Raw genomic sequence first — 14,573 nt, forward strand, 5'->3', positions numbered from 1 at the left:
GGCATTCTGTAGGAGTGAGTTAAATGCTGATTGGGGAAGAGCACTGATTATAATTTCTACCCTATGTTCAGCAGCTCTTGGGAGTTTTGGTGCAGTGCATCATTTCACCTCCGGTTCCCTTATAGGAGGGGTCACCAGTACTTGTATCCATAATGGCAAAGAATAGAAGGTAACATTCCAATTGTAGGTGTACTTCTCACCTAAATTGCTGATGGTGGGGCTGTGTCTTTGCCAAGAGACTGCACTAGAGATCAACAAATGCTACTTCAGTGGGAGTTAAAGGATGGTGTTAAACATCAGTTCCTGAATTTCCAGTGTTTACTTAAGAGCTGGCACATTGTCACGGGTAGACTGAAGTCATTATTAATGTTACTCCAATCAGGCATATGTTTTTAAAAGTATCCATTTCTTGTTCCTCAGTGGAAAGAAATCCAGCTCCATCGGACAACTGGCAATGTAGAAACATTGTATTTCCCTCGAAAGATGCTGCCTGACCCGCTGAGGTCCTCCAGCTCCTTTGTGTGTTGCTCCAGATTTCCAGCACCTGCAGTCTCTTGTATCTGGCATTGCAGAAAGTCAGGGGAGTGTGGAACTATTGCTATATGTTTCAAAATAAAATAATATTTTATCACCAGGCATCCATTTCAGAAGGATGAGATACTTGAGCAGCACATTCCCACATCTCTGCTTATGTAAAGTAGACAATTGAGAGTCAATGATTGATGTTACATGGGCAAATACATTAAACATTTTGCCCCCAACAAGATTCCATAAGCAGCAGTTTGTGGAATGGCTGGTTAATCTACTTTGGACCCGTTGTTTGAGGGAAGAAATGTTACCGAGGAGGCTGGGATCTTTCATGAACTCGCAGTCTAGCAGACAAGATCACAGTCTGACATCCTTTTCAAAGCATGGAACGCAGAGCAACATCTCCACAGCACTGTGGTGGAATTTCAGGCCAGAATATGTCCAAAAATTACTGCTATAAGTCTTAAGCCTTCAGACTGTGGTCTGCTGCCACTGTGTTGGATTTACTCTCCACTGATGACCAGAACTGGTGTCAGGATCATCTAACCTCTGAATCCAACCAAGGGGATCCAGCCTTTGTGACTGGCCATCATTGGTTCACTTCCCCAGTCCAAGATCGCATTCCAAAGGAAACAACACATCCTGGTTGAAGTCACGGAGTACCAAGGTTGTCATAAGATCTGTACAATTGTACAGACAGGGGCCTCAAGTGGATTCAGTCCCTGACCGAAAGTTTTGGACTGGATCCCAGCAAGACAAACAGCACTTTGGCCAACTGGAATGCACCAGAATACTACCAATCAATATATCCAACTGTGAATCAGCAAAATCTTTTGCTGCAAATATTCATTCCACAGTAGGGTTGCTCTAAAGTCTCGAGGAGTTAATAAATAACCTCTGGGACACAATATTAGAAAATCCTATTTAGCCAGAACTGCTAGCTGGAACACCAGGATCACCTGCATTCAGTCCGCAGGAGTGACTGTGAGCTTCTTTATGCCTGCCACTTTAGTTAACCATCCCACTCCCACTCTGATCTTTCTGTCATGGTCTTCTGCATGGGTACAATGAGCCAAATCTTGAGGAACAACATCTCATCTGTCTGGGCATATTGCAGCCTTCCGGGCTCACTGACAAATTCTCCCATGTTAGATAACTCTTTCCTTCTGTCTGTATCAGCACTGGCTGTTTCTGCCTATCATCATCTTGGCTCAGTTTTTCTTGATCTCTTTGTGTATCTGGCCTGCTGGGCATGCCCCACAGCCTCACCATTTACCACATGTTGCATAGACAAGAAAAATCTTAATGTGCAGGTTACTGTCACCAATACGCCATTTGATCTTCCCCTATCAGTGATACCCCCTTTGTTCTACATATCCCTCACCCACGTTCTCTCCTACTGATAACTAACTTGTATTTCTCTCTTTCCCAGTTCTGACGAAGGGTTCCAAACCCAAAACGTTAATTGTTTCTTCTTCCACGAATGCTGCCTGACTGGCTGAATATTTCCCAACATTTTCTGTTTTTGCTTCAGATTTCCAGTGTCTGCAGACTTTTGATTTTCTTCCGTTTGTCAACCTGAGGGAAAAAAAACAAGGACCGTTTTAATATCTTCTTCACATTATTTGAATTCTTTTACTGTTTTGCATAGAAGCATCAGCAATGAGAGAAAATGCATTTTGACCAATAGTGAAGAATCTTCTAACCATGCAATTAAATGTTTATTCATTTGGTACAGGATGAAATTGTTCTGACAATGAACATAATGAACAGCCAATGGTTGACAAGTAGGGGAGGAATGGTAAGAGGTAAGACATGATATCATACACTTCCTAGGAATATGTTGAACTAGAATTGGCAATACTAGTTTGAGACCTGATGATCCCTTATATTCATGACCACATTTCCAAACTAGACTACTGAGATCCTCCTCTCACTGACAGACTCCCCTGTCATTCACCAGGACATCAGAGGTTCCACCTCCAGGTTTTGTTGCACTTCTTTTGTGAAAGATTTATGGGGACAATTTGATCCTTTTATGAGACCTTCTTGCAAAGTTGAGAACACTTTTCTCCTGTGAAAGTTTATTAACATTAGAATCAAGTTAGGTCATTCAGCTTCTCGAGCCTATTCTGCCATTCAGTTGGAGCATAGCTAATTTATACAACACCATTCACAGTCTCAGAAGTTCTCTAAGCAATATACAGCCAATGAAGGGAAAGACAGAGACAGAGAGAGCACTTTCTGTTTTTATTTTAGATTTCCAGCATCTGCAGTTATTTTGATTTTCATCGGGGCTAACTCCCCTGCTCTTCTTTAGAATATTGGCATGGGATTTCTTATATTCACCCAAGTGAATAGATAAGTCCTCCAGTAGAAATGGCCAGAATGAACTTAGAATTAATTTTCGTTCTGAGGTTCCTACTGCATGACACAAACCTGGCTCCAAGATGACACTCATAACTAGAGTCTTGTATGCGTTTGGGCAAAGTGTCGGTAAATGCACTCCCTCCACTCCCCCACCTCTGTCTTTCTTCCCACTTCATGTAAAACTACTCAGTTTCTGAGCTAAAAGATCTGACACTTTTTCATTCACTTCTTGACTCGCTGAATTGAACTTCACCTGCAGCAACCGCTAGATAAGCATTCAGATTCAAAACAGTGTGTTGGATCAGGACTGTAAAGTTACACCATTTTGAATAAAATATATTTGTCAACTCATGCCAGAAGGAGCCAAAAGCTGTAGAACCATTTTCATCACAATGATACTGTACATAATTATTTTTAAAATAAATTATTTTCAATTATTACTGCCCTTATTACAAGAAATATTTTACACAGTTGTAGTGATGTTATTGAGATAGTCCCAAGCCTAACCCTAACCCTAACGTCCCTACAAGCCAAAACCAACCACAAACCCAATAACACCACCCCCCCCCCCCCCCACCTCATATACATGACTACAATACCTGGGACCCCTATCCTAACCTATTAAGATATGGAATAAAGAATAAGGCACAGATCCCAAGAAAGGTGAGTGGAGCGGGACCAGGATAATGAAGGTGTGGGCCAGATCAAAGTGGCAGGGTCCAGTGAGACTGAATCTCCAGTAACGAGATCAATGAACACAAGAGGGATAATTTTCCCACTGTCCGCTAACTAACAACCTAGCTCAAGGAATATCTGGCACATTTAAACTTGTTAACGTATCAATCTTTCCAATGTTCCTTAAACTGTTACAATGTCCCTCAGAATATTTTCCAATAACTTCCCTATTTCTGTCATTAGGCTTCTAGTTCTGTAATTGCTAGGCTTCTCCCTGCTGCCCTTCTTGAAAAAGGGAACCACATTCGCCATCCTCCAGTCATCTCATGTGTCCAGCAAAAATTTAAAGATCTCAAGTTAATAGGGTGGTAAAGAAGGTGTATGGCACGCTTGCCTTTATTTGTTGAGGCACTGAGTTCAAGAGTCAGGAAGTTATGTTGCAGCTTTATAAAACTCTGATTAGGCAGCATCTGAAATATTGCATTCAATTCTGGTCATCCCGTTACAGGAAGGATGTCGAGGCTTTGGAAAGGGTGCAGAAAAGGTTTACCAGGATGCTGCCTGGATTAGAGAGCATATGCTATAAGGAGAGGTTGGACAAACTAGGGTTGTTTTCTCTGGAGCTGCAGAGGCTGAGGGGAGACCTGATAGAAGTTTATAAATTTATGAGGGGTATAGATAGAATAGACAGCTGATATTTTTTACCAGGGTTAAATGTCTAATACTAAAGGACATGTATTTAAGGTGGGAGGGGAAAAGTTCAAAGGAGATGTGCGGGGCAAGTATTTCACACAAAGAGGGGTGGGTGCCTGGAATGTACTGCCGGGGTGGTGGTGGAGGATGCAGATACTATAAAGGCTTTTAAGAGGCTCTTAGAGAGGCACATGTATCTACAGAGAACGAGAGGATACGGACCATGTGCAGGCAGAAGCAATTAGTTTAATTAGATGTCATTAGCTTAATTAGTTTGGCACAACATTGTGGGCCAAAGGGCCTGTTTAACGTTATCCTTGACCTCCTTTGTTAACCACAGATTGTACCTCTTTCCCATGGAATCCCTCTTTCTAATTGGATTAAATTCCTGCTGGGTGTTATGGACCAGCTGTCTGAATATCTCCCATTGTTCATCTACTGACCTATCTCTTAGCTTTGTACCAATCCATCATTAAGGACCCTCACCATCCGGGACATGCCCTCTTCGCATTACTACCACCGGGGAGGAGGTACATAAGCCTGAAGATCTGTTTCAGGAACAGCTTCTTCCCCTCTGCCATCAGATTTCTAAATGGTCCATGAACCCATGAACACTACCTCATTATTTCTCTTTTGCACAATTTATTTCTTTTATAACTTATAGTAATTTTTATTATTTGCACTGTACTGCTGCCGCAAAACAACAAATTTCACAACATTTTCATACAATTATAGTTGCCCTTATTTAAGTTGAAGATAGTGGTCCGGCGGTGTTCACCCTCAAACTGCATCTGAAAAGATATCATATTCTGGTTACCACCTCCTTGGAGATCTTTAACCACAATATCTCTTATTAATCCGTCCTCATTACTCATGACCAAATCTAAAGTAGTCTGTTCCCAGGTAGGTTGCGCAATATACTTTCTAAGAAGCAATCTGCGACACATTCCACAAATTCTTGTTCGATGGTACACTTATCAGTTTGGTTCATCCAATCGATATGTAGATTAAAATCTCCTGTGATAATTGCAATTCCCTTCAAATATGCCCTAGATATTTCCTTATTTATGTTCAACCCTCTCAAGAGGTCACATTTTGGGGGCCTATAGACTTCTCCCACCTGTGTCTTCTTTCCCCTGCTATTCATATTTCAGACCAAACCAATTCTATAACGTTATCCACTGCCTCAGTATCACAAATCAACACTGCTCTGATACCTTCCTTGTTTAACAACACTACCCCACCTCCTTTCCTATTTGGTCTGTTCTTTTGGAACAGCTACAATCTGGAATATTGAGCACCCAGTCCTGGTCACCCTGCAACCACATCTCTGTAAGAGCTATGAGATCATACTCATATGTTACTATCTGTGCTGTAAACTTATCTATCTTATTGCCTATAGATTTATGTGCATGCAAATAAGGACTGTTAAACCATTAAACAGTGCAGGAGGCCACAGAGAGATAGGTCAGAGTGGGGGTAGGGTGGAGAATTAAAGTGACAGGGAACTGAAGGTCTGGGTCAGGCCTGCTGGAGAGGTTCTTTGATCTGCAGAAAGCAAGTTGAATTGGAGTTGAAACAACAGTCCGTGTTTCAGTACTACTGAGGCCCCCTCCCATATGTGCCAGCACATTGACGACTGTATTGGTGCTGCTTCATACAGAACACGAACGTTTCTTTGCATTTGTTACTCATTTTCACTCTGCTCTCACTTTCACATGATCCATCTCTGTCTCTTCTCTTCAATTTCTAGAACTCTTTGTCTCGTTGGAAGGGAGAATTTAGTGACAAACATTCATTAGAAGCTCATGGGCTCAACAGGTATCTCAACTCTGCTTCCTCCCACCCTCCCTCCATTCCAATTCTCTGTTCCTGCTCTAGACTCTTCTACACTATAGATAGTGGTTGCACTGAGGATGATTTAGCCCATAGATTTTTACACTGATGGGCATAACACCAAATTTACGGGTTGACCTCAGCAAGAGATAGGGCAGACAGTGTAGGGCAGACCAAAGGTTAGTGCTGGATCTGTCTCCTGCCACATTCATGGATATTGTAGGATTGATCCATTTTATCATGTCATGCCCCACAGGGCTGTGTCCTCAGCCCTCTACTCTACTCCCTATATGCTCATGACTGCGTGGCCAGATTCTGCTCTAACTCCATCTACAAGTTTGCAGGTGATAATACTGCAGTGGGCCGTATCTCAAGTAACGATGAGTCATAGTACAGGAAGGAGATAAAGACTTTAATATCATGGTCCCATGACAACAACCTTTCCCTCAATGTCAGTAAAACAAATGAGCTAGTCATTGCCTTCAGGAAAGGGGGTGGTGCACATGCTCCTGTCTACATTGACGGTGCTGAGATCGAGAGGGTTGAGAGCTTCCAGCTTCAAGTTCCTAGGAGTGAACATCACCAATAGCCTGTCCTGGTCCAACCACAGAGATACCACAGCCAAGAAAGCTACTTCCTCAGGAGGCTAAAGAAATTTGGCATGTCCCCATCAACCCTTACCAATTTTTATCGATATACCATAGAAAGCATCCTATCTGGATGCATCACGGCTTGGTACGGCAATTGGTCTGCCCGAGACCGCAAGAAACTGCAGAGAGTTGTGGACGCAGTCCAGCACATCATGGAAACCAGCCTTCCCTCCAGGGACTCAGCCTATACCTCTCACTGCCTCAGTTAAAGCAGCCAGCATAATCAAAGACCCCACCCACCTGGGACATTCTCTCTTCTCCCCTCTCCCATCGGGCAGAAGATACAAGAGCCTGAAAGCGTGTACAACCAGGCTCAAGAACAGCTTCTATTCTGCTGTTATAAGACTATTGAACTGTTCCCTAGTACAATAAGATGGAGTCTTGACCTCACAATCTACCTTCACCTTGCACCCTATTGTCTACCTGCACTGCACTTTCTTAGCAGCTGTTACGTTTTATTCTGCATTCCATTATCGTTTTTGTACTACCTCAATGCTCTGTGTGATGAATTGATCTGTATGAACAGTACGCAAGACAAGTTTTTCACTGAATCTCAGTATATGTGACAATGATAAACCAATTCCAATTGACCTGTCAGTTTGGACTGTGAAGGTGGTTTAGGGCCTTCCCTCCATTCACGTCTCCTCTTTCTCCTCAGGAAGCTGCTCAGTAGCACTTGTGCTTATGCTGTCGATGTCTGTAAGTCATGCCTGCTGCAACTCTTTGTAGGACTTTGCAGGGTAAACTTTGTCCACCTGTATTGTTGTGAGGAAGCTATTGAGTGAAGAGGCATTTTCCTGCAGTGATTGACCATGTGGCCTGGTATCCCTGTCTGAGGTTTCTTTCCTCCTTGACTGCCCACAGTTCTTGGGACATGGATGTTGGTTTCCAAATGCGAACGTACAGGCTGCTGATCTTCACTGGCTGAAGGCAGCTGATGAAGATTCTGCGGCTGTCATTCAGCTCTGGGCTGATATTTTTTTGGCAGTGTATCCCAATTCTGGGCAAGCATATCTGGCACTTATAGTCATAGTGATCCCTCCCAGTCCCAACCCCTGCACAACACGAGCCACATCCAACTGGATCCTGGGAGTCAGTACCTTAGCCAAGCCCAGGAGCAGCCACACAGGAAGATCTCCAAATTGCATGCCCCCCACCCACTCCCCCCCCCCCCTTCTCAGGAGCCTTCAGACAAAGTCCATCCAGTCCCAACATCACAGCTGTTGAGGGCCAAAATCCTGAGGTTAACTGGAAGAAGTATTGATGAGTTAACACTGGCTGGGAAACATAATCAACTGATGTAAGCCTATTGTGTTTGTACAGGTAAACAATGTGTGATTATAAATTCAGCTACTGCCTCCAGCAGCTATAGCCAGACAGAAAGCACCAGTGCAGGTTGTATTGTGGAGCTTTACAAGACTCAGTCCTCAGCCAAACAACTCAACAGTGGATACAAAGAATTCTTTATTTTTTAAAAGGTGCAAGTTGGTCAGTGCAGGTAAGTTTGATACCTACCTTTCGGCATTATTTTATGAAAAACAATTAAAGGGTAATAGTGCAGCTCAATGTGTGTAGACCTAGCAAGATTATAATAGAAGTGGATTAGGAACATGGTAACATACTTGCAGAACCTGTTGGTTTTCTTTTTCACTGTATTTAATTCTAAAACATCTACACTGGTTTAGGGTATATGATATACAGACCTGTGTTTTATTTTAGTATACTCAGGGCTAAATTGTTCTATTGAAAGATGTCTGAATTTATGTATTGTGTTAAGGGTGCAGTGTGATGCAATATTTATCTGTTAATTTAATTGTAGAGATGTGCAAAGCAGGATGACGTTTGGCCCATCATGCATGTGCTAGCTCCTTGACAGGGCTAGAAATTAGTTCTGTCTTCTGTTCTCTCCTCGTGCTAATGTAATTATTTTCCTTTTCAAGTTACAACTAAGTGATATTTACAAAACTGTCAAATCAGAAACATAGTGAGATTGATCAGGGAGCTGGAAACCAGAATATGTGAGAGGGAATAGGTTACAGGGAAATAAATTGGGAAATAGGGAGCTAGCACCAACTTGATGGGCTGAATGTCCTCTTTCAATGTTGCAAAGAAACACAATTTAACAGGACTATATTCCCTTGCACGTTTTTTACATGTTTACATCAGGTGCTCGGAATGTGTTGCATCTTGATTTCTTTTCCAATAGAAGTAAATGAGTTTCATTGACAATAAATTGGATTAAAATTGCCTTCAGCTGGGAAATTTATTCCAAGGGTGAAAAAGGGTATAGTCTCTGTCACATTCACTGAGGAAATTCACACACCATCTGCATACAGAACCATTCGATTGTGAGTTCCTCTGATGATCACTGTGGGTAAATCCTGTTGTCCAAACAGGGCACCGGTGCAGTTCTTATCCAGCACAAACCTTCACTGATATCAGAAAGGGGCAGAAGCAGGGAGGGGAGAAATCAGGTATAATTGCTGCCTGTGCGTATGTGTGTGTGAGTGTGCGTGCATGCATGTTCTTGTGTTTTAGTGTGTGTGGGAGTGTGTCTGCATGTTTGCATGTGTGAGTGTATGTGTAAGTATATGCCTGCAAGTGTATGCTTGTGTGTGTGCGCCTGTGAGTGAGTGTGTGTGTATGAGTGCTTTTGTGTGAGAGAGTGTGTGCATAAGTACATGCCTGTGATTGTGTGCCTCTGTGTGTGTGTATGTGTGTGTGTTTGTGTGTGTGTGTGTGTGTGTGTGTGTGCTTGTTTGTGTCTATGTGTGTGGAGAGAGTGAGGGAGATCAGGTTTTAACTTGGCTATGAGAAGAGGGAGATGTTGAGGCTGGCCTGATGGAGGCAATGCAAGTGAGGATTCAGCAGGTCACATTGCCCAGCTCAGTCCTTTCACCACAGCCCCACAGAGCCCAGCAGATGCAGAGAAATACTTTATATTTCATTCAAAGTTAATAAGCTTGGATCATGATTTAGTGTCTTTCACTTAAAGATGAGGATAAGTTTCCTACCCACAATTATACAATGTTCGAAGATGTTCTCAGATGCTCTGTCAGGTGGTACAATGGCACAACCAGTAGAGCTGCTGCTTCACAGTTCCAGTGACCCGAGTTCAACACTGACCTCTGGTGCTGCCCATGTGGATTTTGCATGTCCTCACTTTGGCTGTGTGGGTTCCCTCCGGGTGTTCTGGTTTCCTCCCACATCTCAAAGACTTGCAGGTTGTTTAGAGTAATTGGTTACAGAAATTGCCCCTAGTGTAGCTGAGTGGTAAAAACTGTTGGTGAGAGTATGGGGAGAGTGACGCAGGATTAGTGCAAATGGGTGCTTGATGGTCGGTGTGGACTCGTTGGAGGGGCCTGTTTCTGTGCTGTGTGATTCTATGACTATCTAAGTATCCAAGGTGACAATTAGGTTGAAAGCGGTAGCTTGGGGAAAAATGTTCCAAATTAAATTGCAGGAATAGGAATAGGAAGAGGCTGACAGATGAAGAAACAAACTAATGATATGAGAATTTAAAATTGATATCAGGAAGGTTTTTATTCACATGGCAGATCAGCACTCTAAAAAGTTGTATGCCATGTTGGAGCTAAACTAAAAACCACCTCAACATCATAACAAAACTCACCTCTTCAACCCAGAACCCAATAACCAGCTGTTGCTAGATTTTGCTTCAATCTTTCCAAGCTCAGGGAATGGATGGACAAGGCTTCCCCTCAGGCTCAATGCAAGTGACTGAATTCTGACCATAAGATGATGACAGGGAAGGGAAGCCATGTCATCCCTCAGATTTCACCCACTGCTCAATTGAGGATCAGTTGTTGGGTGACGAAAATTTTCTGATATCATTCTTAAATTTAATTAAACCATTTAGAGCCTGTGACCCCTCATCCTTCTCTCTCAGTTTAGTTGAAAGTGATTTTCATTTTGCATACCATTTAATTTTACATCAAATCCTTGTCAGAATGTATCCCCAGCTGGTAGTTCTGAGGGCTCTCCTCATTAGTGTGAGCATGTTCACTTCCATAAAAGCCAATGAAACCAAATTTCAGAAGCAGAGTGGACCTATGGAAACACTGCTGGACAGCTCAATTAACACTGCTGACCGGGGATGAAGTTCTAGGCAAGGTCTCTTGGAAACCAACTTCCAAATCAACAAGGGCTTGATGGCTCATTGCAGTTCAGATTTGCAGCTAGTGTAGGTCATTTCACCATTACTTACACTGGTGGGTTTTACTGAATGGGGGAAAGCTACATACCTTGATGGACAGAAAATATAACAGTCCTATCTCACTGATATCACAAAGCAGCCTCTGGTTCCTTTCTTTTTCGGCACTGTAGCTCCTGTTAAACTTCTCTTTGATGTGGTTAATACTAAGAATGGATTAACAGAGCAGGGGTAGAGATGAGAGAGAAGAGAAGAGCTTTTGAAAGTTGTTCACCAGTACATTGACTCATGTACCGATCTACTTCATACATTCAAATCTCTGAATTGTAAATTGTTAATATAAATTATAGTGGTTGAGTTAGAGAAAGCAGGGATCAGATCAGCAGATGGCTTGTTCTATAACCTTTGCTGATTCATTATTCAAAGCCCCAAAGTCTCTACAGTGCTGAGCACTGTATGTAGTACAACAGGGATGAACAAAATCCATGCAATATGTATTTGTAGATTTGAATTGAGAAGAAAATTAGACTAGTGTAATGGCTCCCAAAGTTGAATTTCCCATTGACAATTGTGATCAAGGTGCCCAAAGGAAGACTTTTTGCTTGAGTTATGGACTGAAAGGTTACTGTTTCTGTACTTTGAATCCTACCTCTAAATGTGACAGGTCCTCTAACAGAAATGAGGAGAACACTACAGAGAAGGAAATATGAGTGATATAATTGGATTAACAGCTTAATCACATTGATTGGTGACCGTTAAAGTCAAGGATTTGGTAATGATGTTGTCATTGTCAGATGTGTTTTCATAGGCCTCACTATTAATGACAAAACTATTATCTTTAGTGCTTCTGTCATCCTAATCGTTAATGATCACGTTCATCATCCTGGCAACATCAGGAATATGGTTAAAAAAAACTTCAGCAAAAGGAGGTGAAGCAATCGAGTTATGCACTTCTCTTCAGTTCTTACCATGTGGATAGCTGAGGAGTTCCTTTTGCTCAAGAAAATAACCTAGTGCCTTAATGGTGTGAGTGAGGGCTATTTACGTTAGGGTGTTCCTAGAGCCAGCACATGGTGTTTTTTTGCAGCCATGGCCATGTCCCAAATGCCTTTGAGAGTTGAGTTCCCAAGGCTGAATTGTTACTGCTGGAATCTGTTTTATAGCCATTTCAGAACAAACTCATTTCCCAAGTAAACTCTCCTACAAAAAAAAACTGCTTTGAGAAGCAAGCCAAATTCTGCTTGCTGCAGTTCCTGACCTTGCCATCTTGGATCTGAGACAGAATGGTGAGCTGCATGCAATTGACTGCCTGACCCTGTCACTTGTTGGGACTAGAACCGCAGTACACCAAACATACAGAGTACAACTGGGAGAAAAAGACCCGTAGATCTTTTGAGGGTGTGCATTAGGTACTGGTCTCATTTCAATCATGTATTTATCCAGATTATTTTCTTGTTCATTCATGGGATGTGGACATTGCTGGAAAGGCCAGCATGTATTGCCTTTGCCTGATTGCTCCTGAATTTAGCCACTTGCCATTTCAGAGGCAGTAAGAGCCAACCACATTGGTGGTCTGGTGTCACACATAGGCTAGACAGGGTAAGGACTGCAGATTCCTTCCCTGAAGAAGATGGCTCTTTGTAACAATCCAGCAGTCAACATTATTGATACAAAGTCTTTGTTTCACATATTGTTAATTACTTGAGTTTAGATTCTCTAGCTGCTGTGGTGGGATTCAAACTTACATCACAAAGTCCAGTTCTCGAGGTGCCACTCCAGAAATTCTCTTCTAGATGAGATGGAGGTAATCCTGGCTATTAAAAGAAATTTAGGTAGTGCTTCTGGCAAACTAGGTTAAACCAGTAAATGTCATGTATTTTCTTTCCCCATGTCCGTAGCCTCTTCTTTGGACTTGAAAGCACCACCTACTGCTGTGTTACACTTCAATGTTGATGCTAGCAGATATCAGTCTACCAAGCTGTTGATCATTAGGTGTCACTCTAAATGTCAGCTGGCTATTCAATCAGTGAGGCCAATTCTAACCTGGTGTATGCACACAAATACTTTCTGAACATTATTCAGGATGATTTGTCGGTGGCTATATAAAGCAGTGGTGGTTGTGACTCAACTACCACAACACTTGAGGGAATTAAACCTAAGATTTTTCATAAGAAAATTTCTCTTAATAGCCATCTTAAATGGATATAACACACAGGTACATCTGAACATCTTAACATTAACTGGTTCAGGTGACATTGAGGCCTTTTGTCAACATGCTGTGGAGATTAGTTTGCCATATGCACAGTTTTTCTCCAAATCCTCATGATTCCTGATTTATAGAAATGTCCTCAATTTAGGAGTTGCAGAAGATCACAAACAAGAACCCCAGTGACGTGTTGCTGCTCCCCACTGACTGGGAGCCAAGGAACCATGTTGGAAATTGCTGGGAACTAGAAGATAATGTTGGCCTGGAAATTGTAGTGGGCTGTAAAAGGCTCGCTGCAGGTGGGTTGATTCCTGCAAGCTCTGTAGTCATAGGCTTATAGAGAGACTCATAGAAAGACTCTCTGACTATCAAGTACCCAGTTTTCCTCCCACATCCCAAAGATGGTGGATTAATTGCCACCGTAAATTGTCTGTGGTTTGTGACTGAATCTGGGGGTAGTTGATGGAATGTAGCAAAAACAGAGAAAATTGGTGGGGAACAGTAATGCTCTGTGAGCATGGCATAGGCTCACTGGTCTCCTTCTACGCTGTAAGAAAACATATAAATTATGTTTAATACACCAAAAACAGAGTGAAATCCTAAATGCAAGAGAGTTTAGCAGCAACAAGTTATAGCATGGTTCCAAAGCCCCACCCAAACGGCCACTCTGCATAAGAAACGTCAGCAACCACTTTGACTGTGAATGATGAACGGAACTCCTCTTGTCCTTATTGAAGGCAAGATTTTCCAATTGCCATTTGATTTAACTCTAACATAAAATTAATACCACTGGAAAAGCTATGCCTCAATATCTGTAATGGAGGCTTAAGTAGTGGGTTTCTCTAAGAATCCTCTACAGTCAACTCTACCAAGTAGCTTCCATGTACTTTCTTATGATTCAGGGAGAGCTGTTTGGCTTAATGCACAAGAAGATTAGAGAAAGTAACTTTCACGCAATTAAGGATATCCAGCAGGAGAAAATGAGAGAAGAGATCCCTTGACAGTTTATCTCATCTCTCTATTGGTATTTTCCTGTGGGCAATATTACCTGAGCAAATATCACACACCTATTCATAATGATTTCTTGGGAGTGTGCCAGACCATGTAGAAAATGCTAAGTAAACTTGAAACCACCTACTATGTAAAGCGAAACAGCTTCACCTGATATGGCTGATCACCCATAAAATATTTCTCCCACAGGAAATCCATTATAAATTTTAAACAGACAATTGCAATTGTATTCAGATTATTTTATTATAATGTATGAAGAGCACAGTACTTTAAGAGGGAGAGCAATGTGCTTTGAAACCTTAGTCTATTTGCCATGCTGTTGTGTAGCAGGGAAATGGTTACACTCAATAGTTATCAGCTCTTCTTGTGTGCATTGTATGTATATGACTAACGTACTGACTGATGACTATTTATTTTACCCACTGAATTCTTA

The 14,573-nt window shown here is 42.0% G+C and overlaps 1 protein-coding gene across 4 annotated transcripts in view; it reads left to right on the plus strand.

The window, feature by feature from the left end:
• The window catches only part of LOC127580808 (SAM pointed domain-containing Ets transcription factor), a 186,157-nt gene that overhangs the window by 104,463 nt on the left and 67,121 nt on the right, over positions 1-14,573 (plus strand). The window contains exon 1 of one of the 4 annotated variants that reach the window (XM_052034713.1): positions 8,138-8,250. The exons of the other annotated variants lie outside the window; for them this stretch is intronic. The gene's annotated coding sequence lies outside the window, so the exon portion shown is untranslated. Of the gene's footprint in view, positions 1-8,137; positions 8,251-14,573 lie in introns of those variants that run through there. 4 annotated transcript variants of the gene reach the window in all.

Source organism: Pristis pectinata, chromosome 20, assembly GCF_009764475.1.
Source record: "Pristis pectinata isolate sPriPec2 chromosome 20, sPriPec2.1.pri, whole genome shotgun sequence".
NCBI classification, from domain to species: Eukaryota; Metazoa; Chordata; class Chondrichthyes; order Rhinopristiformes; family Pristidae; genus Pristis; species Pristis pectinata.